Source organism: Chiloscyllium plagiosum, unplaced genomic scaffold (genome assembly GCF_037043375.1).
Source record: "Chiloscyllium plagiosum isolate Xiang-an unplaced genomic scaffold, Cpla_swu_hap1 HiC_scaffold_15, whole genome shotgun sequence".
NCBI lineage: Eukaryota > Metazoa > Chordata > Chondrichthyes > Orectolobiformes > Hemiscylliidae > Chiloscyllium > Chiloscyllium plagiosum.
Genome location: NW_028270153.1, coordinates 61,036,632 through 61,064,112, shown reverse-complemented (window position 1 = coordinate 61,064,112; position 27,481 = coordinate 61,036,632).

Below are 27,481 nucleotides of genomic sequence, written 5' to 3'. Positions count from 1 at the left end.
CAAACTTAATCTTCAGCAAGTTAGAAATGCCCTGAATCCTGATACTGGGTAGGCAATGCAACCTTTGTAATAACCTTTAATGGCTGCAGAGAATGGTTATATTCCTCAGACTATACTATTCTCCGATGTTACCAAATCCCTTTGTACTTCCTTCACCTGAATCGCTTCCTGCACCATTGTGCAACAGACAATTAACCTAATAACTCTGCATCCTTGTTCTTGGTCCACACAAATAGGAATACTTTGTACCTGTTGGCCAAAGTCCAGGACTGCAGCACCTCCATCATTCTACCTTCTATTTTCATGTGTGCCGGATTCATGGTTACATAAAGTCAGAGTTTTATAGTACAGAAACAGATCCATTGGTCCAACTTGTCCATGTTGATCAGATATCCTAAATTAATCTAGCCCCGTTTTCCAGCATTTGGCCCACATCCCTCTAAACCCTTCCTTTTTATTTACCCATTCAGGTGCCTTTTAAATGCTCTAATTGTACCAGCCTCCACCTCCTCCTCTGGCAGTTCATTCCATACGCATACCACCCTCTGTGTGAAAATGTTGCCCTTTCGGTTCCTTTTCAATCTTTCCCCTTTCACCTTAAGCCTATGCCCTCTAGTTTTCGACTCCCCTATCCTGGGAAAAAAGAGCATGGCTATTTAACCTATCAATGCCCCTCATGATTTTATAAACCTCTATAAGGTCATGCTGCAATAACCCTAGCCTGTTTAGCCCCTCCCTGTGGCCAACCCCAGCAATATCCTTGTCAATCTTTTCTGCACCCTTTCAAGTTCCTGTATCTCAACAAACTCTCCTCCTCTCTGATGCATGCAGTGTTGGAAACTCAGATTCCAGCTCAGCAACTCAGAACTGATTCTGCTCGAGACTCAGAACACCTCACGGAATTCATTGTCCAGTACTCTTTGTGCATTCCTAAATGCTGTAGATGCAGCATATCACCTACCTTGCCATTTCTAATTTTATTTTATCATTTATTCAGGTTAATTCATTATTAAATAGTTCAATTCAAATCTCAGCAAGGTACAATTTCTTAGCTTAGAGATGAAATGGAAGTACTAACCAGCTATCTGAAGGTTAGAAAATAAAATGGTAAAGGAATACTCTTCTTCCTCTGAGTTCCCACTCTGTTTACAGAAAGTTCGGTTCTCCAGTCACTCTGTGCTTAATAATTTCTGCCAACTTCATTACATGCACAAAGTCACCTTTCAGCTTAAATGAAAGCCCCTATTAAGGTTTGGTAAGATTCAGTGTGGACTCTTTGCATCATTAAGCCAAAATAATTCTGAAGCCAAAATAATCCATCTGATGTGACAAGAAATCAACAGTTCTAAAGACAGGAGAAAGTGAGGACTGCAGATGCTGGAGATCAGAGCTGAAAATGTGTTGCTGGAAAAGTGCAGCAGGTCAGGCAGCATCCAAGGTGCAGGAGAATCGACGTTTCGGGCATGAGCCCTTCTTCAGGAATGAGGAAAGTGTGCCAAGCAGGCTAAGATAAAAGGTAGGGGGGAGGGACTTGGAGGAGGGGCATTGGAAATGCGATAGGTGGAAGGAGGTTAAGGTGAGGGTGATAGGCTAGAGTGAGGATGGGGGCGGAGAGGTCAGGAAGAAGATTGCAGGTTAGGAAGGTGGTGCTGAGTTCGAGGGTTGGGACTGAGACAAGGTGGGGGGAGGGGAAATGAGGAAACTGGAGAAATCTGAGTTCATCCCTTGTGGTTGGAGAGTTCCTAGGCAGAAGATGAGGCACTCTTCCTCCAGCCGTCGTGTTGCTATGGTCTGGCGATGGAGGAGTCCAAGGACCTGCATGTCCTTGGTGGAGTGGGAAGGGGAGTTGAAGTGTTGAGCCACGGGGTGGTTGGGTTGGTTGGTCCGGGTGCCTACTTGCGGAACGTTTCAGAGAACACCTCTGGGACACCCAGACCAACCACCCCAACCACCCCGTGGCTCAACACTTCAACTCCCCCTCCCACTCCACCAAGGACATGCAGGTCCTTGGACTCTTCCATCGCCAAACCATAGCAACACGATGGCTGGAGGAAGAGCACCTCATCTTCTGCCTAGGAACCCTCCAACCAAAAGGGATGAACTCAAATTTCTCCAGTTTCCTCATTTCCCCTCCCCCCACCTTGTCTCAGTCCCAACCCTCGAACTCAGCACCACCTTCCTAACCTGCAATCTTCTTCCTGACCTCTCCGCCCCCATCCTCACTCTAGCCTATCACCCTCACCTTAACCTCCTTCCACCTATCGCATTTCCAATGCCCCTCCTCCAAGTCCCTCCCCCCTACCTTTTATCTTAGCCTGCTTGGCACACTTTCCTCATTTCTGAAGAAGGGCTCATACCTGAAACATCGATTCTCCTGCTCCTTGGATGCTGCCTGACCTGCTGCACTTTTCCAGCAACACATTTTCAGTTCTAAAGATAACCAAGACTGTATTTTGCACCATGCAATGAAGCAGTTCAAGGGCCTGGGAGATGGCCTTGCTCCCCAAAACTCTCAATGGCTGAGACATCTTGCCTGAATACTTCCCTCAATTTCGTAACATATACCAAGTTTCCTTTGAGAGGTCAAAATTCTGCCATATTCTGGGTGATCCATTTGCAAAATGGATTCATGAGTGGAACAATTAAAAAAATTGTAAGTATTACCCTGCATGCAGCTTATTATTTTTTGAATGAAACTTCATGCATTAAGGATTAAGATGTGAAATGGTTAGGAAACAATTTTACGATAAAGTCTTTAAAATTCTATTAAACCTCAATTTTCTTGTTAATTGTACAGGTTAAAGATTTTAAATGCATCTAATCGTACAACAATGGAAATTTGCTAATTTAATTATAAGAAACTAAAACTAAGTTTTAATTATTCAAATAAGCATCATGCAAGTTATTATCTTTAAAAAATCTCAGACCTTTCTATATTTATCATAGAATCCTTCAGTGCAGAGACAGGCCATTGACCAACTAGTCCACACCAACCTTCTGAAGAGTAACTCAGCCAGACTCATTCCCCTACTACTCTCCATTTAGCCTTCACTAATGCACCTAACCTACACATCCCTGAGCAAGTTCCCCTAACCTGCACATCTTTAGATCGCAGGAGGAAACTGGAGCACCTGGAGGAAACCCACGCAGACATGGGGAGAATATGTAAACCCCACACAGATCATTGCCTCAGGCTGGAAATGAACCCTGCTCCCTGGCGCCATGAGGCAGCAGTGCTAACCACTGACCCACCATACCGACCTGTCTGCTGAGTTCACCTCTGAAGAAATTAAAGCCTACTAGCGAGTTTTGAGAAGCTTTGTAGCTCAGGTTGAGGTTCTGGATATAGATTTGCTCGCTAAGCTGGAAGGTTCATTTTCAGACGTTTTGTCACCATACTAGATAACATCTTCAGTGAGTCTCTGGTTGCAGATGTTACCTAGTATGGTGACGAAATGTCTGTAAATGAACCTTCCAGTTCAGCGAACAAACCTACATCCATTAAAGCCTCTCTTCACATTATGTTTTAATAGATTGAGGAGGGTATTTCGAAATAACCATGCCACTGTATTGAACAGCAATTATTTTAACAGATCAGTCAAGATTGATTAAATAACCTGATTGAGGGAACACTGCTTTTTCTTATATGTTTGTCAAGCAGACACATGAGGGGATAGCCACTTTTGTCATACTAGTTGTGTAAGGGTTTTAGGAACATGGAGCAATCTTGTGATAATGTCATGGATCGGCTCTTCACTGGGTATAAATAACACATGTTTGGGCAAATTGAGAAATGCACGGAGAACTCGGCAGAAGCCTGAAGTCCAGTTTGGTGAATGTGAAAAACAAGTACAGAGAAGCACATGTAGTAGACTGACTAACATTACGTGATTGCATAGTCTGGATTGTATAGATTGTATAGGAGTTCATTGTATAGTTATTCAATAATGTAACTGTAAAATGTGAGACTGTTGAATCATGAGTACCTTGTATTATAGCATTTAGTCTTAATATGTAATAAACAGTATCATAAAGAAGCCAAAATCTGAAGATCATTCTTGACCTTGTATTCTCCTTGGCCAATCCAACTTGAATCCAAACTGATAGATATGAAAGAAAACTACATGAGAAAATAACAGGAGCAATTCCTTGTTCAAAAGAGAAAGGGAGAAGAATAGCTACTTTTAAACAGATGGCATTAGGATTCTGCTGGAGGTGACACACAAAGTGAAATAAACTGCAACATAATTACTTACTCTGGGAGATGTTTACCTTTTGTTAATGTGACACAAGAGAAAAAAAGAACACGTTTTTATTTTCATTAACAAAATGACAGAAACATATGATAAGGATAGGAAGCAGCAGTCATGCTGCCAGTGTAAAAACGAATTATTGGTTGAGCTGCTAATGAGCTGAATAACTGGTGTAAAAGTTGGTACAATTCAGTTACAGTGAATGCCATCTATCTTCAAAATGGCTGAACGGCAATGTGAGACGTCTTCTTGTTCAGGCTTACCTGCTTGTTCCTTTGTGCCATAATAAACAAGATTTGGTTATCAGAAGACTCATTATTTATTCCAATCAGTTGTATTGAATCATGGATAATATTGAACAATATCATTGTGTTAAAGTTTATTATTCCATGTTCGTGCTATTAATAAGGCTGCTTTGAATTGGGTAGTATCTAATTATATTGAAGGTGAGTGTTAATTGATATGTTCTCCCTATGCCATGCATTACATCCCATTCAGAACTGGGTTTGAAACTTTGGTGCTTATTCTAGCCCAGTTCCAGCACCATGCATGCAGCTGTGTGTGAGGGACAGATCCATCCCTGTTCTGTGGACAGGGCGTCGAGGAGAGTAGGAATTTGGCACCCACTGTGTGACCTCGTAATATAGTTATCCTGAACAAACCCAGCCACTATCTGTACACAGAGTGTCATGAACATTACGAATCTTTCAACATGTTAACAATCCAAACTTGCTCTATCTTTTGAAGAGGGAAGAATAAGCTTGACAGATTTGCCCACTGGTGAATCAAATATATTCTTGTTTAAGCATTCTGTCTCAACATTTGTGTCTTTTAAAACAAATGTAGGATGGATCCAAAAGTAGAACAAATCTCTCTTATCTATCTTGGTGTTGCTTCATGTAAGTGTTGTTTAGAAACGTTCATTTTAATTATTCTGTGTTGACAATGGCATGGAATTGCCACAGTTAATGGGGTGTAATTTGTTTATCGCGGGAATGCAAAATGGGTGACTACAGATATCAGAAGCTTTCTAATCAACCTGTTCAGAGATGGTGTTACTCAGCTCTGGAGCAGGTGGAACTGGGTTTCCTGGCTCTTCGGCAGGGAAAATCTCACTGCGCCACAAGAACCCTTCAGAAGCCAGTTCTACACTTAGTTCAATCTCCTTTTCTATTGAGTAAGACCATTGCGTGGAAAGTATATCAGCTATTGATTCACTGCTGTCTGCTGTTCATAACTATCCAGGATGATTTACGAGCCAATGTGCTTTCCAAACACATTTTTTGCTCGAATATTAACCTTTAACCCAATCTTAGATGGAATGTTCTACCATGAAGACTGTCTTTATGGACTTTCTGACTGAGACTGCCAAATTGCACCAATCAATGGGCAGGTTTACATTGTAGACTAGTTTTCAGTTTCCCAGGCTCATGCGTCGCTTATCACTAGCAGAGAACAAGAACTTCGTCATGTTAAATCACTTTGAGTGTTTCAACGGTCATGGGGTTCAAATGACATAAATATTCCTTAATAGAATTTAGAAATATTTTTATGTGCAGTATTTATTGCACCGAGTCAATTGAAAGGGTCACGTGAGCAATAATTCTGTTGTGACTTAGAAGAACACGATCTTATTGGAAACTTACTTCTGGTAGAACAAACTATACGGTGCTTCAACATTTACTGCATTTATAATGTCGTCTTTTTAATTTTTAAAAATTGCTTTTAGTAATACCTGGCTGGAAAAGAAGTGTTTAACTGCAAGATTGTGTAATTGTTTTAGGTGTTTAAGTTAAGTGTGAGACTTAGGCATAATATCTTTGGCTGAAATAGCCTCAAAAGCTGCTTTGCATTATTAGCAGTACTTGGATAGTGATTTAATTTTTTTTAAAGAATCGTAACATATTAGAGTGATCGGGTGTACTGTAATGGAGGGAAGAACTAGTGTGAGTCCAGCATCATCTATTATGTAAGAGATCTGTTACAACACGTTAAGAATGGTGATCAGCTCCTCTCATTTTAACTTCCTTTCAGTCAGCCATTGCAAATATTTCATTTCTTTTCTTGTACGTAGTTAACACACTTCAATTAAAACATAATGAACTGGATTAAAATTAATACTCCAAATTGCAATGCTTTCTTGAAGAGGAGTGAAAGTTTATTACATGTTTCATCTGAGAAAATAAGAAAATGCAGTATCAATTACACACAAAGAAACACATGTAATGATATTTTAAACTAAAGGGCCACAGGAGCTATCTCCACAGACAGGAAGACAAAGGCGAATACAGTTTAAAGTTTCCACAAGCTTTGAGACACAAGAGTGCAACCTGAGTGTCAAGAGTTTGTCTGTTGCCCTACTTCCTCAGGAGAGGTGAGGCTTACAGATAATGTTGACTTCTCAATGAATGGTGGTTTCACAAACTTGCTTAATTGATTCTGGATTTGAGATTGAGAGAGAGACTGAGAGATGGTGAGAGAAGAGCTTTCAGTGTCCTTGCTGGCATGAGTCCAGGTTATATTCTTTCTCCTTTGTTGCTCAAGGCTGCTGTTGGCTTACAGCTCTGTTGCAGATTCTTTGTCATCCACTCCTTTGTTTCATTGTGTCTTTCATTTCCCAATATGTGTAGCTATTGTGTGAATAAAAGAAGAGTTGCAAATATCTTTAACAACTCACTGGTTTTGATTACCTCTTTATAAAAATGTTAGTTTTGAAACAGCCAGTCTTATATATTCTACGTGGGTTATTTGGATTTGTCAGTTGACCACATCAACCACTTTAGGCCAGTAGCATTTTTACAAAGAATGTCTAGTCCATAAATGTATCAGGCATTAATGTCAAATCCTGAAAGTTGAATATTGATAGACAACTGTCACTATGATTGTAATAGACACACTGAATAAAGTGCTGATCAGACGTTGAACAGGCCAATGGTGGGCTGTCCACAGGATCAAGGACCCCAGGTCCTGTTTGCCGATAGCCATTTACAATCTGGCAGCTCACTTCACTACTGGAGGCAGAGGCTTCTGCTGGTAATACATGGACCCTGGACCCAGGATTATCAAGTGAATAATGAAACATGAGAGAGTGTGCGGCAGTGGTTTTGGGAGAGAATAGATGTCCATGCAAATTGCCTATTTAATAGCTTAAACTGGTGATGAGGAGGGTCATCCAAGTGCCTACTCATTATGGATTCAATCGGGGCAGAGATAGGAGGGCAGCAGCTTTCCCTATTTATGTTGTTGCTCCTCCTATTACAGGAGAAAGTGAGGTCTGCAGATGCTGGAGATCAGAGCTGAAAATGTGTTGCTGGAAAAGCGCAGCAGGTCAGGCAGCATCCAGGGAACAGGAGAATCGGTGTTTCGGGCATAAGCCCTTCTTCAGGAATGAGGAAAGTTTGTCCAGCAGGCTAAGATAAAACTTTCCTCATTCTGCAGAAGGGCTTATGCCCGAAACGTCGATTCTCCTGTTCCCTGGATGCTGCCTGACCTGCTGCGCTTTTCCAGCAACACATTTTCAGCTCCTCCTATTACACTTGATGTTTAGTTGGTGTGCAACCGTGGAGTAGAGAAAAGTGTCCTTCATCAAAGAGATGCTTGGTTTGTACCCTGACAAAAACCAAGGCAACTCTTTCCCAGCACTCTTTGCAAAGGCACAGGTTGGCAAGAGGTGGACAACATTCTGTTCCCTTCCACAGTCACTTCAATGGCAATTTGTGGAGGGGCTACAACTCTGGACGGATCATGACTTTTTTTTTAATTTATTCATTTGTGGGATGTGGCTGTGCTGGCTTCGCCAGCATGTTTTGCCCACCCTTAGTTGTCATGGAGAAGGTGGTCACTAGCTGCCTTCTTCAACCATGCGTTCACCAGCTTGGTTTGACTCACAGTGCCATTAGGGAGGGAATTACAAGATTTTAACCCAGTGACAGTGAAGGCACGGCGATATATTTCCAAGTCAGGATGGTAAGTGGCTTGGAGGAGAATTTGAAGATGGTGGTGTCCCCATGTATCTGCCGCCTTTGTTCTTCTCAATAAAAATGCTCATGGGTTTGGTAGTTGCTGCCTGAGGATCTTTGGTGGATTTTTGCAGTACATCTTATAGATAGTACACACTGCTGTTAATGAGGGTCGGTGATGGAGGGAGTGAATGTGGTGTCAATCAAGTGGACTGCTTTCTCCTTGATGGTATCAAGCTTATTGATTTGACTGGAAGAGAGCCTTTTCACCACAAGTGAAGTTATACCTTGTTGAACAACGAAGAGGTACTTAATAATAATCTGCCTAGAGAACCAACTGCCAAGACCACCATCTCCTTGTCCCACAGGACCTTGAGAGCATGCTATGCAGGACAATGCCTGACAAACTTGTGCTCAAAGGTGTTTATCCATGAGCTATATGTGGTATGTATTGTCCAAACAATTTGAGCCTTCCATAGCAACATGTGACCAGACCCTTCCTTCACTACCTTAGGAGTAAGTAGAACCTCAGCATGCTTCCCTCAAGTTCCCATACATTTTTCTCGAATGATGAATAACTTATGTCTAAGATAGGCCACCTACTATGCAGTATCGTGTAAAATAAATCTGACCCTGTTTTATCAATTTGCATTCTGGGGTTCAGCAGTACTGCTACACAGAATAAGTGGACAGTATATATTTTGGAGTCTGCCCTTAATGTGCAATACCTAACATACAATAGTGTAGACAGGGCCTTTGTGAGGTGAACTGAACATCATGTCATTCAGGGAGGAAGTGAGGACTGCAGATGCTGGAGATCAGAGCTTAAAAATGTGTTGCTGGAAAAGCGCAGCAGGTCAGGCAGCATCCAAAACGTCGATTCTCCTTCTACTTGGATGCTGCCTGACCTGCTGCACTTTTCCAGCAACACATTTTTAAGATCATGTCATTTATGCATAGCTTAAGCTGTTCTTACCCAACCCATAGTAGACAGACTGAGAACGGTTTTGTAAGACAAAGTTAGCCATGAATTATTGAGCTAATTTTTTTTTTGCGGACAGTGAGATGAACATGAGCAGTAATAAGTCCACTTATTCTTTGTGCATTTAAGAATACAGTATACCAACATATTGCTCAACAGGGACAAAGGTGTTATGGTGGCAATGTCACTAGACTGGTAATCTAGCAGTTTGTTGCTAATGATCTGGAGATGCATGTTCAAATCCCATAATAGCAGTTGGTGGAATTGAAATTTGATTAACAAATAAGCCAGATTCAGCAATAGTGATTAGGACAATTTTTATAAATGCCCATCTTGTTCATAAATCCCCTTCAGGGAAGGAAATCTGTCATCCTTGCCTACATGTAGAAGAAGAAGAATAGAATCCCTCCAGTGTGGAAACAGGCCCTTCGGCCCAGCAAGTCCATACCAACCCTCCGAAAAGTATCTCACCCAGACCCATTCCTCATTTACTCCTGACTAATGCACCTAATCTACACATCCCTGAACACTATGGGCAAATTAACATGGCCAATTCACCTAACCTACACATCTTTGGAGGAAACCGGAGCACCTGGAGGAAACCCATGCAGACACGGTGAGAACGTGCAAACTCCACACAGACAGTCGCCTCTGACTGGAAACAAACCTGGGTCCCTGGTGCTATGAGGCAGCAGTGCTAACCACTGAGCCACCATGCCGTCCCATCTGACTCCAGATCCACAGTAATATGTTTAACTCTTGTTATGTTTGCTCTTCGCAAGGTACAAAAACCTAAGAACAAGGTAGAAATAAATAAGGAACAACGTTAAAAGCTAAATATTACAGTCACATTTTTTTTCAATATACTGAGACTAACTGTAATGTTTCACTTTTAACATTGTTCCTTAATCTATTTTACCTTGTTCTTAAGGTTTTGTACCTAGGTACTTGTGTGTCGCTACATTGAAAACTTTTCACTGTACTCCTGTACTTCTGTACTTGAGTACACGTGACAGTAAAGTCTAAATTCAAATCCAAAAAATCTAAAAATGGCTCAGTAAGCCACTCAGTTCAAGGGCAATTAAGGATGAGCAACAAAAACAGGTCTTGCTAATGATGGTCCACATCCTGGGAAAGAATAAAAAGAAATGGTCGTGAAATTTGATTTTTTTAAAATGTTCTGCTGATGGGTGAGCTTTCCTCGGTCGGTCTGGGAGCAGAATCCCTCCCAGACTGACCTTTTCTAATTGGATAAAGCTGCCCTCCTCCTGCAATCCCAACAAGAAGCAGGTTTGTTTCTCAAAATACTGCTATTGGGATTTCACCATTCAGCATGTTAACAAAACCAGCTAAAGTACTCTACCCTTCTCCTAACCTTGCTAGGTGGACCTAGTCTGGGAATGAGAGTGACACTTCAAAAATCAGTCTGTCAAACATGTGTGTTCAATTAACAGTCAAAATGCAGCCAAACTCTTCTGACCTGGATTAGAATCCCTATTTTCAGCACAGATCAGACAAAAGGTTGCCCTACTTATCTTCACCAGTGAGGGAGTGTGTGTGAGTCAGTGGATGAGGGGTTCCACATGTATAATTTTAAAAATAGGCCATTCAACCCTTGACATCTCTCCGCTATTCAATAAGGTCATGGTTTACCTGTGCGTGTTATGAATTCCACATTCCCATCTTTCCCCAGTAACCTAAGATTCCCTCGGCTAACAAGAATCTTCCATCTTTAAAATGTTCAATGACCCTGCCTTACCCAACTTCTGAGGCAAAGAGTTACATAAATCTCTGAGAGAAAAGATGACCCCACATCTCTGTCTTAAACTAAAGGGATTGGACACTCTGGAGGAAGGAAACATGTTTCCGCTGATGGGTGAGTCCCGAACCAGAGGACACAGCTTAAAAATAAGGGGTGGGCCATTTAGGACAGAGATGAGGAGAAACGTCTTCACTCAGAGAGTGGTGGGTGTGTGGAGAAGGCAGTGGAGGCCCAGTCTCTGGATTCATCTAAGAAAGAGTTGGATAGAGCTCTCAAGGATAGTGGAATCAAGGGTTATGGAGATAAGGCAGGAACAGGAATACTGATTGAGGATGATCAGGCATGATCATAATGAATGGTGGTGCAGGCCCGAAGGGCAGAATGGCCTACTCCTGCACCTATTGTCTATTGTCTATTGTCTAAATGAGTGACTCTAATTTTAAAAGTGTCCCCTAGTTCTGGATTTAGCCGCAAGAGGAACCATCCTTTACACATTCATCCTGTCAGAACCAAGTCACCCTTCAATCTTTTGAATTCTAGAGAAAACAAGTGCAGCCTGTCCAATCCTTCCTCGTAAGACAACTTGCTATTTCCAGATATCTTTCTAGTGGACTGTCTGCAAAACATTTACGTCAAATACAGAGTATTTGTATTGTTGTCTCACTAATTCCGTGTGGCAGAAACATAACATCCCTATGCGTCTTCTCAAAATGGAGGATAATAATTCCAATAGCTTTCTTAATCACTTGGTATACTCACATACAAATATTACATGACTCAAACATTGGAACAACTTGGGCACTTGGGCTTTAGAATTCCTCAGTTGTATTATATTTAATTTTTTTTTAATTCTTCCTGGAAAATATCAACAACTTCTCACTTTCTAAATTATACTCCATCCATCATTTCTTTTTGCTCAATCACCTAACTTATCTATATAGTCATCATGCCGCATACTTTCCTATCTACCTTTACATCGTGTGTAACTTTAGCTACCATGCCTTTGAACTCCTCATCTAAGTCATCAATATAGATTTTAAAGAGTTAATGGCCCAACACTGAGCCCTGTAAGGTCCTACTTGTCATATTCTGACAGTAAAAAGGAGATCCATTCAGGCACACTCTCTGTTGTCCACCAACCAGCCAATCTTCTATCCATGCCAATATGTTGATCCCTGTACTATGACCTTTTACTTTGTACAGCTAACTTTTTGTGCAACTTGTCAAATGCCTTCTGGAAGTTCAAATGCAGTACATTAATGGGTTCCCCTTTATCAAAATTGTGTGTAACCCCTTTAAAGAATTTCAATAAATTGATTAGGTATGGATTTCCCTTTCAGGTTCCATGCTGATTAAACCTGATTTACCTTGTCTTTTAAGGTCCTGGAATGAAGTTCATCTGGGTCTGGATATTTATCAGCCTGCATCTTCATCAGTTTGATCAGTGCCACCTTTCTATTGATTGTAATTTCACCAAGTTTCTCTCATCTTTAACTGCCTTTTTTACAGTTATTACTGTGATGTTTTTGTATCCTCTATAGGCTTGAGGACAGAAGCAAAATACTAATTCCATCTACCATTTTTTCATTATCTGCTATTAACTCTGAATTTACTCTCTTCAGAAACCCAATACTCACTCTACTTATTCTTATCTTTTTTAGATAGCTATAGAAACTCTTGCTATTCATTTCTATATTTCTAGCCAGCTTCCTCTCATACTCTAATTAATTATCCTATTAACCTTTTTAGTCACTCTCTGCAGTTCTTTGTATTCTGACCTTCCACTCACCTCTCTGCAATTATTTACTTTTTCCATAAGTTTAATGCTCCCTTAATTTCTTTACATAGCCACAGATAGCATCCTTTATTTAAATTTAAAATACTTGCTCTGAGACCCACCTTCTCCCTTTCAAAGTAGATTTAAAAGTCAATTACATGATCACTGCTAGTTAGAGACATGTTTACATTTGAAAGAGATGACGTTCTAGTGGTGTTATCATTAAATTATTAAACCAGCAACTTAGGTAATGTGCTGGGGTTTGAACCCCACCATGGCAGATCGTGGAATCTGGATAAATTGAAAATCTGGAAGTAAGACTCTTATAACAACCCTGCAACAATTGCTGGGAGAAAAGCCTATCTGGTTGACTAATGTTCAATAATTGCTTTCTCTGCGTGGCAAGTACTCATTGTTTTTATGGAGGATTTCTAATGACCTAGTTATCCCAGGTGACTGGATCATGGTTTGTGATACAAAGCTAAGGCATTGCTTCAGGTTCAATTCATATTGAGATCTCTATGAAAACTTTGCTTTTTAACCTTGCCCTTTGCCTGAGGTATGGAGACCCTCAGGGTAAACTCACAACCATCTCTCTTATTGTGAGAAAGAGCATAGATTTAAGGTAAGGAGCAGGAGGATTCGAGGAAATGTGAGGAAAAAGATTTTCACCCAGAGGTTGGTGGGAGCCTGTAACTCAATGCCGATATGGGTAGATGAGGTAAGAACCTTCATGACATTTTAGGAAGATTTAGATGTGCACTTGCAATGCTAAGGCATACAAGACTGTGCATCGGAATGGGATTAGAATATTTAGGTAGCTGTTGTTGATTGATGCAGACTTGCTCGGCTGAGAGGTCTTTTTCTGTGCTGTAGATCACTGATTTTGTGACTCTAATGCCCGGTGTTTCATTACTTTTAATAGTGAATTAATGGTCATTGCATTCTGTCATCACTGTGGTACAGAAGATAATCTTCAAGTGTAGTCTCTAATACAAGGCAGTATCAATAGAGGAGATAATGGAGTTCTAGAATTTGCTTCAGTGGCCTGAATTGAGGTGAACAAAAAAAAGTCATGGATCACTCACTACTAATTGACTCATTCTTGGAAGTATTTGAAGGTTTAGTTGTGAGGAAGGACAATTAGGTTGTGATTCTTCCTGTAATTTTCCATGCCAATATTCAGAGTTTGGGTTTCACTCATTTGTGCCTTTGGAACTCGTCCCTCATTGATGAGTGGAACTATTTTTTTTAAGTTACTCAGATCCTGAATGGAATAAGTGGCCGTGTTATTGGAGCAATACATTGGGAGGTTAGAACACTCACCCATTGCAGTTCATACTTGATTGCTTACAGCCACCTCTATAACATAGCGCATCAATTGCTCCTACCTCAGCTCCTCTACTGCAGGAATCCTCACCCATAACTATTATTTCTTGGATCACCTGTTCTAATGTTCTCCTTCCCGAAATCCCCATCCTCCATCCTCCAGAAACTTCAGCTCCTCTGAAATTCTGCCGACGTAACCTCATTCACAAAATGTCTCATTCTACAATAGCTGATGACCAAATTAGCTCATGGCCTAACAATGTCTTGGGGTTTGAGCTATAGGGAGAGGCTGAATGGGCTGGAGCTATTTTCCCTGAGCTTCTGAGATTGTGGGGTGACCTTATAGAGGTTTATAAAACCATGAGGGGCATGGACAGGGTGAAGAGTGACAGTCTTTTTTTTCCCAGGATAGGGGAGTCCATAAATAGAGGGCATAGGTTTAAGGTGAGAGGGTAAGGACTTAAAAGGGGCCTAAGAGACAGCTTTTTCACACAGGCAATGTATGGAATGAGCTGCCAGAGGAAGTGCTGGAGGCTGGTATAATTACAACATTTAAAAAGCATCTGTATGGCTACATGAATACGTAGGATTTAGAGAGAAATGGACCAAATACTGGCAAATGGACTAGATTAATTTAGGATATCTGGTCAGCACTGATGACTTGGGCTGAAGGGTCTATTTCCATGCTGCACATCTCTAAGGCTCTGTGGTGTTCAGATCCTTCCATAACCACCATCCTTTCTGTAAAGAGCCCACATTTCTGATTGAATGTTTGCGCTACCATCCTAATAACTCTTTGTGTGTAACTCATTGTCACACTTTGTCTGATAAAAGCTTTGTCCTTGACTACATTAATGGTGCTATATAAATGCAACTATTTGCTTCCTTGGAAACAGCAGACATCTGTCAGTTCTACAGTGAGGATGCAAATAAGCTCTTGATGGCTTCATACATTTCTGAAACTCAAGCTGCAGAATATGGGTTTTCATGCTGATTCTGAATTGAACTTGTCTATAATGATCATGCGAGAACAATCCCAGGGGTGGTCAGACATGCCTTCATGTATTAGAGATTACATTTAATTCTTGAGGCTTAAAGGTACAGCATAAATTGGATGAAGGGCTGATTCAAGCTGCTGTGTAAGCACTGTTTCCATTAGGAGAAAATGCAGAGAAAGCGAGAGATTTTTATAGACTCGTAACTTTTCAATCCATTTAAGCCCTGAATAAGTAGCACCTGCTCTTTTTCTGTTTATTCACTCAAAAATACTTGCTTTCAGATAAGGGTGCGCATGTTGTGAAAACAAATCATATTAGACAGATATACAGTACCTCATAATTAAATTGAAACTACTATCAATTTTGGAGAGGAATAGTATGTTTCCTATCATAAATTCAGCCAATAAAAGTGAATCAAAGATTCTGGTTCCTCATAGGATATAGCAACTTTGAACATTTCCCAATGTGCAACATAAGCTACATTTCTCTTCTGACATGAAGACATCTGTTTCTTTTTAACATTGATTTTAGTAACATGATTACACCCTTACTTTAAATGTGTGCACATAATTTTGATTGAATGTTCAGTAGAAACTTAGCAATGATGTATTGAGTATAAACTGTAAGCTTGAAAAATCATTTCTACAATTTGGGCAGCACGGTGGCTCAGTGGTTAACACTGCTACCTCACAGCACCAGGGACCTGGGTTCAATTCCCACCTTTGGCAACTGTGTGGAGTTTGCACATTCTCCCTGTGTCTGTGTGGGTTTCCTACCACAATCCAAAGATGTGTAGGTCAGGTGAGTTGGCCATGCTAAATTGCCCATAGTGTTAGGTGCATTAGTCAGGGGGAATGGGTCTCGGTAGGTTGCTCTTCAGAAGGTCGGTGTGGATTTGTTGGGCCAAAGGGCCTGTTTTCATACTGCAGGAAATCTAATCTCGTTTAGCATTACTAAGAAAACCTCTGTCAGGATCAGACTTTGTGATCTGCTTACTTTGGCACCCCACCTACAATTCTGAAGATATCTAAATTGTTATTGTTCTGGTAATGGGAGCACATCATAACCTTTTTGTTAAATATATAATTGCCACTATATAACCCTGTAATGGATTAATAATCTTACATAAAAGGCTAGAAGTGAATATTGAAAAGCAGTTCAATTTTCAGGTGTACATACGTCAAAAGAAAGGAGAAACTCCACCTGATATTTTTCAGCTGATATAAGGCTGGATATTTCATGCCTGCTTCAACTTTCTAGAGACTAGAAAGTCCTTTGCTATTGCAATGTGTAGAGTGCCTTCTTCAAAATGCTGCTGCCTTCTTTGTTAAAGAACACATTATAATTGAACCATAAAGATGATAGTTTTGAGCTCCTCTACACTCTTTTAGACTTTGCAGTATAATACCTGCTATTCATCTTTATTCTTTTCCTATTTTCCTCCTCTCCTGAAAAAAAAAGACTTCTGCTTGGAGTTGCATCCAGTGACACCAGATCTTGCCCTTAACTAATGAGAAGAAACTGTGTAAGTGATAAACAGTGGAAATCCCAACTAGTGCCTCCCTCCCTCATAGAGATTCAGATCAACTGTATTTGCTTGTGTTGTCTGCTTTGAGACCAGGTAATTCAGCACATTGGCATCACACTAATTACTAACTGTTGCCTCTCTTACTTTATATAAGTTATTGAATTGAATTGAATTGAATTAATTGTCATGTGTACCGAGGCACAGTGAATTGTGAGCATTGTGAGCAATGCAGGCAGATAACATAGTTAAATAGCATAAAAACGTAAATAATAAGTAAACAGCGGCAAAACAAAAACATAGGTACAGGCGAATGCTAAGGGTTTGTGAGTCCATTCAGTGTTCTAACAACAGTAGGGTAGAAACTGTTTAGAAATCGACTGTGTTCAGGCTTCTGCACCTTCTCCCTGATGTCAGAGGATGTAGAAAAACACTGCCAGGTTGGGATTGATCTTTGAGAATGCTGGCGGTCTTTCCTTGACAGCGGGCATGGTAGATGGATTCTATAGATGGGAGGTTGGCCTTTGTGATTGTCCGGGTCGAGTTCACCACCCTCTGTAACCATCTCTGATCTTGCCATACCAGGTAGTGATACATCCAGACAGAATGCCCTCAGTGGCGCACCTATAAAAGTTGGCAAGGGTATTCACTGTCGTGCCAAATTTTCTCAGCTGCTTGAGGAAGAAGAGATATTGTTGAGCCTTTGTAACCAGTGCATCCACATGAAGAGTCCAAGAAAGCTTGTTGTGGGTGACCACTCCCAGGAGCTTGACACTCTCCACTTGTTCCACCTCTGTGCTGTTAATGTGTAGGGGGGCATGAGCAACATCCCGCTGAAAGTCAATAATGAGTTCCTTGGTTTTGAGAGATTGGTTGTTCTCAGTGCACCATTTTTCCAGGTCTTCCACCTCCCAGCTGTAGTCTGTTTCGTCGCCATCTGAGATTCGACCGACTATGGTGGTGTCATCAGCGAACTTGTAAATGGCATAAGTCTGGTATTTGGCAACATAGTCATGGGTATACAAGAGTACAGTAGGGGGCTGAGTACGCACCCCTAGGGCCTCCAGTGTTGAGTGAGGATGAAATATTGTCCCCAATCTTCACTGATTGCGGCCTGTGGGTCAGAAACTGAGGATCCAGTTGCAGAGAGTGGGGCTTAGTCTGAGATCACTAAGTATAGTAATCAGTCTCGAGGGGATAATAGTGTTGAAGGCTGAACTGTAGTCAATGAGTAGGATTCTTACATAGCTGTTCTTGGTGTCAAGATGTTCTCAGGAGGAGTGAAAGGCAAGTGAAATGGCATCTGACATGAATCTGTTGACCTGATAGGCAAATTGGAGTGGGTCAAGAGTAATGGGGAGGCTGGAGTTGATTAATGCCATGACCAACCAGTTAGCTATTGGAGAACCTCTTTCTTAAACACATTCTTAACAACGTCGCCTCTGAACAATAATATTTTCCTGATGAGCAACAGTTTAAATGCTAACATTATACAATGTAAAGCTTCAAAAACATACAGTGCATCGCACATACTATTTTTCCAGCTCAGTCACTAAGAATATCTTGTATGCAATTTATCACAAACCTTTGGGGCTTTCAATATTGACAAAATGTAATAACTGTGGTTACTCATTTATGGTAACTTAGCAACAAGTTTCTCGCAATGGTGCATTTTCTTATTTGTAAGTGCAATTAGGAACTGCTTCTTTGAAATCTGCCAGTGTCTGTCCCGGGGCACCACTCCCAATTACATTCACAAGTGAAGATTGGGAAAATTGCAACAGTCTACTTGAAAACTGTTTTCCCATTATTTCAAATAGCTAATTGATTAATATGCCAAAAGGTGAACAGCAATTGTTAAATGGGCAATTACTTCACAGAGAATGGGGTGAGGTAGAAGGATTGTGCAAAATTGTCAACTAAAATCATGGCAAGCCCAAACCTCATGGCTGTATTTAATGAGAGTTTATCACGTATTTCATTCCAAGGACTTTATTTTCCACTTGTTGGCTTCTGTCACTCAACTGAACTCACTGGTACTGGATGCCACAGGATTGTGACAAGTCATGGTATTCAGTTGTCCTTGCAAATGCATTTTGCCAAACATTCCATTTTCATTAAAAGAACGCAATTTACAGGCACTATTATGTGCAACTGCAAGTTGCAGAATTTTACAGGGTCTGTAAAGAAAGTTGCCACTCATAAATCAAAAATTGTGTATTCATTCCAATAAGTTCCAGTTTTGTCTGTTCCAAAACATGTATTTGATCTACAATCTCTGAAGCATTCAGGTTTTTGAACGGTAAGTATGCAAGTTGTTATCGGCTTTTTTATCGACTGTCAGCTGGTTGCTGGGTTATGTTTCTTCTCCAACTCTCTGGAACATTGTTCAGTTTGGGTTATCACCTTAAATGAAAATGCACAACTTCTCCATTGCCTTTGAGGATTGTTCCAAGTCCTGTCTTTCTGACATTATAATGCAATGTTACTTCATTATTAACACTGTAGAATCTAAACATTGGCATTCTTATGAGTAGTTGTTTGATTCTTGCTGCTTTTTGTCCTCTGCCCCAACACCACTGCATATCATTGCAGAGAATTTGCGTAGAGGTTCACATTTTGATGAGAAATCAGGCAAGAACTTTGCTACAAAAACAGAAATTGCAGCATAAGCTCAGCAGGCCCAGCAGCATCTGTGGAGAGAAAGCAGAGTCAATGTTTTGTGTCCAGTGATCTTTCTTCAGAATGTTTCTAGGTAGTCCGATTGAGGTGACATCTCTCCACGGCTGCATCTGTGCTACAACTCCCAGTTTATCAGGGTTAGAGCAACGTCCTTTCAGTGGCAGGAGATAATCTATGTACTAAGTCTCAGACATCTTTAATTGCATCTTCTTGTTAAGTTTTAGGTTAAAGAAAATACAAATGGAGAAACTCGGAGCAGGAGTAGGCCACTTGGCCCCTTGATCCTGCTCTACCATCAGTAGGAGCATGGTTATCCTCTTCTCAGTGCCGTACATTCATTTTCTTCCCATACCCCTGATGCTTCTGGCAATCACATTAGATTCTGATTGTGGTGCACGATAGGTTGTTTCATTGTATTTCCATATCGATAGACTAGCACATCAACCGTAATAGAAACATAGTCAAGAGTCAACCTTATTACTGTGGGTCTCCGGAGTCACATGTAGGCCACATCAGGTAAGGATGGCAGATTTCCTTTCCTACAGGTCAATAGAGGAACGCGACGTACACATGAAAGTTAGGAGGGACTGTTGTTTCATTTAAATCTCTGCCTCTCAGCACTGAACTGCAGTGTTAGCCTCAGGTCATGGGTCTTCATCCTACAAGTTGCTGCTAACTCAAGTGGAAGTGCTGGAGTGTAGTTGATTTGATTTGTAAGATATCAGTCCCCACTGAATTGAATTGAATTGAATTAGCTTTACTGTCATGTGTACTCACATGATTACTGTGAAAAGTTTTCAAGATGTCACATTATGATGCCATGTTAGGTACAAAGGTACCTAACTACGAACAAATTCTTAGGGAAAAGAAAACAAGAAAAGAAATGAAAAGTCCAGCATTGCATTTCTTGGAAAATAAAGAAATAAATGTTCAGAATAATGGAATAAAAAAAGGAAATAAAATGTTCAGAATAACTTGCAGTTCTTGTACCACACTGTATTTTTCAGAGTTCAATTCCTGCAGGTGGTTCTGTCCCACCATACTGCAGTGTCATATCCCAGCAGAGAGAAAAGTGGTTAATTAAGCCCTGTCTAACCACATATTTCAGCTTCACAACCCACACAGCAAATACTTTCAAATCAAATTAGAAATTTAGACATGAGTAACTGTGCAGATTCCATAGCTAAATAATTAAACGCTTGATAAATAATGCAGTCATAAAATAGAAATGCTATCCTTGGAAAAATCTGTAACTGAATTTAGACAAATGCTCCATTACACACGCTGTTATCCCTCATCTTGATGTCCTGGCATGTAAAGTTCAGATGGCTGGTTTGTACTTTCTAAAGAGTAATGACATTCCTTGATTTAGATATTAGTTTAAAGTCAGTTCGAAAAAAAATGTCAAAAGTCTGCTGGAAACAAAAAAGCATTTCATGAAAATTTTTATACCCCTTCAAAGTAAGCTGTCGTTAAACTGACTGGATAAAGAAAAGAGGATACCAGGTTAGTTTAGTAAAAGTCTACATTGTGGTTATGTGCAAAGTTTAATTCAACATAAACTTTTCTCATTATTTCTGTTGATGGAGTGATAGGTTACCTATAATTTTATTTAAGACTAATGTGTGCATATGGAGCTATGTCATTGTGATATCAGGTTGTATGAACAATCTGTAGGGTTCCAGAAAATGACCTCCGTTACCCTCCCTTCTACATAGTTATGATTAATAAGGCCTGTTAAAGTTCACTCAGATTTATTTACAGTCATAGGATGAGCTTGTGTGATTAACCCTCCATGAATGTGTTTTACTAGAATTGGCGATCTCATCCAAAAGGCTGTAGGCTTAATGTGAATGTCAAAGTGCGTAATTCTGATTCCATACATACAGCGATTCCACAACTATTGGAAGGAGGAATACTTTGAATAAGACAAAAACACACAGTCCCCTTTCAACAAAATTCTACCAGTTATGTCACAGTCGCATAGAGATTATGTTACCTAAATAGTAATTCAAACACCTGGTCTGATAGGAGTTCAAATCCCATCCCAGTGGCTGCAGAGTTTAAACTTGGTTAATTAAATAAATCTTTAATTAGAAAAGAAACTCATCTCAAGAATTGGTGGCCATGAAACTATTGTACTGTCATAAAAATCCAGCTGGTTCAATAATGTCCTTCAGGGATAATAACTTCTCAGCTCTATTCATCTGATCTGTATGCAGCCTCAGACCCACAGAAAGGTGGTTGACCTTTTGAATAGAACTAGCAAGCCACTCAGTTATACCACCACCTTCTCAAGAGGAATAAATGCTGGCCTTGCTATGACATCAACACTATGTCAATGTACAAAAGCCAAAAAAAACGACTGGAAGGATTTGTTTGTATAGATACTGTTTATTCACTGGCCCTTTCAGAAAATGTGTGTGTCAAATAAACTCACAGCATAATATAGGCAAAAGTGAGGACTGCAGATGCTGGAAACCAGAGTTTAGATCAGAGTGGTGCTGGAAAAACACAGCAGGTCAGGCAGCATCCGAGGAGCAGGAAAATCCAAGTTTCGGGCAAAAGCCCTTCATCAGGAATAGAGACAGGAAGCCTCCAGGGGGCAGAGATGCTCACACAGCATAATATGCTAAGTTTTAAATGAGACTTAATAGAAATGCATTGCAATGGCCCAATCCATTTCTTATTGTATAAATGTCTATTTGTAATTAGCAGTCAATCGTGGATTAATTTTATCATGTTAAATTTTTAAAAATGTGTGGAAAATTGAAACTGGGATTACAGTTCAGGAATTCTCACTAACTTCACCAGTTTGACACAACATTAAGTGCCTAATGATGTTTGGATATTTGCATTCACAGAATTATTTCATTTTCAACATATTTTCTCATTTTTCTTCCATTCCTTGTGTGAAACACAATTGACAATTTATCAAGTAAGTGTTGAAAGTGTGGTGCTGGAAAAGCACAGCAGGTCAGGCAGCTTCCTACGACTGGGAGAATCAACATTTCAGGCATAAGCCCTTCATCAAAAACATTCCTGACAAAGGGCTTATGCCTGAACTGTTGATTCTCCTGCTCCTCAGATGCTGCCTGACCGGCTGTGCTTTTCCAGCACCACACTCCCCACTCTGATCTCCAACATCTGCAGTCCTCACTTTCTCCTAATTTAACAAGTAAGTACCATTACGGATGAGACTGTGTAAGAGTTGCTTCTTTAATCAGTTAAACGATCCCTCGTGATTCAGATTTGAGTTTGTTGTGCAAATACAAGTTTATTATTGAGACAGAAAGTTGTGATAGTCGGTATAGTTCCACAATGCAATCATATGTCTGTATTTTTGCCAAGTGATTAGACTTGGCTTTCAAAGGTGTTTGCCTTTAGACTTCTCCTCAGCAGAACCCTCACTGTTCAATCGAAATCCTATATTTTTTCCCAATCACTAAAGTCCATTGACAATCTTCCTTGATATCTGATTGGAATCTTTGCTGACCAGCACAGACATCTTGGGTTGAAGGTCCTCCTTCTGTGTTGTAAACGTCTATGGCTTGTAATATTTTGTGGTAAGTGTCATTTTTTGTTGAGGTTCATGGAGGGTTTCTCTTCACCAAACCTTCACACTATCATTCCATCTAGTCTATCAACCACATTCCTACGGTACCATTCTCATCTGATGCTAGCTGAATTCCACCAATTGCCCTAGCCATAAGAACTTACTACTGTCAGGATATCCCTGAATAGAACGTCATCCCTGGCACTGACGCCATTTTTAATGCGGATATTATGCAACCAGACCAACTTTGGCAGCCCAGAGTCCCGTTGATGACATTTTCCCCAGACTTGGTGGAGAAAGGAAATTGTTGCCCTGCTGTATAGATAGGGACGTGAACGTTCTAGTGGACAGGGTCGTGCAGAGAAGACTTTTATCTCATGATTGGCAGAGACACGGGTTTGTTCGATGAGATTCTGTTGGACAGTGTGATTCCTCCAGTCCCAGGACCAGCAGAGGGGACCATGCTAGCACGGTCTGAGGTTGTAAACCAGTCTCAGCCTCTGGGGGAATGCACAACACTGCAAGAGGAAGGTCGATAATCTTCCCCAAGCTGCACTGGCCTAAGTGACACCAATTTGACCTCAGCACCTCAATCTCACTCCAGCTATCTTGCTCATCTACCTCCCACCTTGGCTCATGCTCTTACTATTCCCTGGAACATCTTCCCTCACTCGCCGTCATACACCCTGACCTCCAACACCACTAACCACTGATACCTTCTGCATTGATCACTCATTCATTTGGGACACCACCCCACTTTCAATGAAAGTAACAGCTGTACCATGCCCCCCCCCCCCCCCCCCCCCGGTATCACTTTACACTGACAGTGATTCATGTTTGGAATGAATTTCCAGAGGAAGTGGTGGATGTGGGTACAGTTACGAAGTTTTAAAGACATTTGGATAAGTACATAAACAGTAAAGGTTTGGAGAGATATGGGCCAGGAGCAGCATTGAAGTTTGTTCTGGACCAGGCCTGACCCCTCAAAACACTTTTAAGCAGGTAGCCTTGACTGTAAGTTTGTTATTTGTTTTTTGATAAGTGGATAGTAGATATTCCCGGAGGGAATCAGCTGGTCCGACTGCCAAGTTTAAACAAACAGAATTCAGTTACAAAATTAAGGAACAAAACACAAAGACCAGAAAATTGAATTCTGGATAACTTATCCTATCCAAACCCGACAGACTATCCTGACTTAATGATACTGATCCAAAGAAACTTGCAAAAATCTCCATAAACAAACTCCTTAGCACAAAGATTACAAATGACACAAAACGCTTACAGGTTTCAAGTCAGAGGACAGAGTCCAGCTGCCTAACTGCAACTAACTCTAACCTAAATGAAGGCCAACTACACAGCTAGCTGGCCACTCCCCTTTGATTATATTGTTTTTAAGACATGAAAGGTTTAGGCTGGAGGTGTTATCTGTTAGCAGTAAATAAAAAGCGCCCCAATGAACCTTTCAAACCCAGCCTAGTTGGAGCATTGGATCATTTCAAGCCTACCTGAAAAAAACCAAGGATAGTCTAACCTTGTCAAAGGAACAGGTTTGTCACAAGTGTAGAAGCATGCTGCAGGTAGATCAGGGATGAGCCAAGAGAATTCTTTGAAACTGGCACACGTAGGATGCCAATGACAGTGGGCATGGGTACATGGGATTTGATTTGATTTGATTTGCTTTATTATTGTCACATCTCCAGAGATACAGTGAAAAGTATTACTTTTCAGACAAATCATACCTTATGTAAGTACATCAGAATGCAGAATATAGGATCTGTCCCCCATGGAGTGTGCCCTGAGGTGTTATGACCTAATATCCAACATGACACACCTTCCGAGCAAGCGGCGGGCTGAATCTGCCAACTGTATCCCATGTGCAATGCCAATGGTTATTCTCAATGGAATACTAACAAAATGTACTATATTCTTTTTGCATGAAAGACATCCTAATGTCATTAAAATGAATCAAAACTCCCATGAAACAGATCGCTACAACTGGAACATTAGTTAGAAATGGCATAGTTCGTATAAAGTTAAGAATCACACATAAAAATTCTGTGAGAAACAGAATTTATAGCAAAAAGATTAAGCAAGCTGCTTCAGGTCCTGCTTCACACCCACCTGATGAAGGAGCGTCACTCCGGAAGCTAGTGCTTCCAATTAAACCTGTTGGACTATAACCTGGTGTTGTGTGATTTTTAACTTTGTCCACTCCAGTCCAACACTGACTCTTTCACATCATAGCTTGTATACTCACTCCAAAGTCAGTTGAACCCAACCATGTCTCCTGGCCACATGGTAGGGCACCGATATCCCCATGTCCAGGACAAATGTCAGCAACTGTCCAGAGCAGTTACAGTGACTACACTTGGCCAGGTGCACAACTTGCTTTTAAAGGTGATGCGGGTGCAAGTGATGTAGGCAAATTCTGAGCTATCTACTGACTGTGAGTTGTTCTGGGAATGGAGCATGGGGAGTTGGAGTCAGAATTGGATGAGATGGATGCCATAGCGGTGGGTTAAGAAATTAATGTGGTGACTTTGGTAAGATACAGCGAGAAAACACATTAGGCCTCACAGCACCAATCCTCCAAAAATCTTAACGTAATCCGGATTTAGCCAGAAAAATGTAAGATGCATCTTGTTGTATTAAGGAAAACAACAGAAGCATATGACCACTGCGAAGCCTAAACAATCAATCTTGGATGTGGAAAAAGGGCCTTTGTGCTTGTTGAGCATTGCTAATAACCACTGACCATGTTCTATAATGTTCCTTCCATGGATAAAGACATTGTCAAGTTGTTGAGCAAACCCTCAACATCTGACAAGATGGAAGAAATGTGACATGCTGGACTTAGTCCATAACGGGTTCCAGGAGACTGAAACACTTCTGTGAGTAAACGAAGCACCGCCAATATTTTCTGAAGATAACCCTATTCAATGTTCGCCCTCCTGTAGACTGAGAAGTCATAAAGTGATGCAAGTTGTCAATAGGAGGTGAATAATTGTTTGGAATGATCACATTGTGGACCACATTAAAGTCAGTCGATATTCCAATACCTGCCATGTTTGCATTGTGCGATGATGTTTGATATTCCTGAGAATCTGCCTCCAGAGCTTTCAGCTCCAGTGACTCTTCAATTTGGATTGGAAATGACAACCATCTCAAATTTTGCAAAGCTGCTGAAATTGATGTGTTGACATGAGGAATGAGTCAGCCCCACTTCTTCCAGTGCTTTACAAAACTTTATCCAAATCTGTGGCTTTTTTAATGTCTAAGATTCCATGTGAACCAACGTGATAATTCAGGAAAGGGTTAGGGATGGGATGGTTTGGGGTGGCGGTATTGGGGGGGATGGGGTGGGCTGTAGTGTTAGAATTATTGAGTGAGGGAGAGTTGTTGAGTGAGGTAGGGGGAAGCTGAGTGGTAGGATGTGAGCAAAGTGTGGGATTGTTAAGCAGCAGGAGCCAATTGCTGAGAGACTCAGGAAGAGTGTGGAGAATGTGGTTCAGAGTGAATGGAGAGAATTATTGAGTGGAGGTGTGGGAGCAATCAGCATTTGGTGCCTTGATTTTGAGTGGGAGTGTGGAGTGATCATATTTTTCTGTAAGCCTTTAGAAACCAAATGTGAAGAAATTGATTTGCAGTTCCAAGAAAAAGGTATTTTCTGTGGCTAAACCATCATCAATGTCCGTGGGGAGGCATTCCCTAATCAATGAAATTGAATGTTTTCAATGAATTGATTACAAATTAGTTCATTAGTGGATCTGCCCAATTTACACCTGGAAGTCACATCTTGTTTTATTTCCTTGGCGTCTCTAGTCAGATGTTCTAGAAGTGCCTAGGTTGTGTTCTGGAGTCCTTTTGCTAGTCAATTTGTATGCAAGTCAAGTGTAATGCAGGGCAATATAAAGCAGCTGCTCGTAAGTCGAGGTAATGATCATATGTTGGGTCTTTAAAATGACACCCTTGTAAGAGATCGATTTTGTAAGTATGAGCATTTTTTAAGTTGAACATTCATAAGTTGGGAATTCTTTGTATATCATTCTATCATCACAGCTTTCTTTAACCCAAAATATTCTTTGAGTACATTTATCACTGTATCAAAAGTAGATGTTTCTTATTTTGAACTGCTTGGATACTCACCATCTTCTGCACTGAGGCAATAAAGATTATTGCCTTCTTTTGTTACCTGTCGACTGTCCAGACCCATCACAAGCGACTATGTCTCAAAGCCTGAATTGCACTGATCCAATGGTAGGGGTGGATCACTTGGTGAAGAATGAAAAGGTGCTGAAGCCAAACTTTAGGCCATTCTCCATCATGTTGCCACCTGCTGTATTTTGTAACTTAGTGATATGCAGAGAGGACACACACCAGGTTTGATTCACAATCAAGACTTTATTATGACATTTACTTTTCAATAACTGAAGCTATGAGTTTACTTTCAGTTTATTTTCCCTCACTGATAAGCTTAACTAACAGTGCACAGAAGAGTAAAGAAAAATACACAATCACCAAACAATTTAGTGCGACAATTTAGACACTGACTCTAAGTCAGTGTATGATTTTTCTAACAGTAGTTGAGTAAGGGAAGGAAGATGGAAGAAATTCTTGGGGTCCCTGGGCTGTTGATGCTGAAATTAGAATGCAAAGAG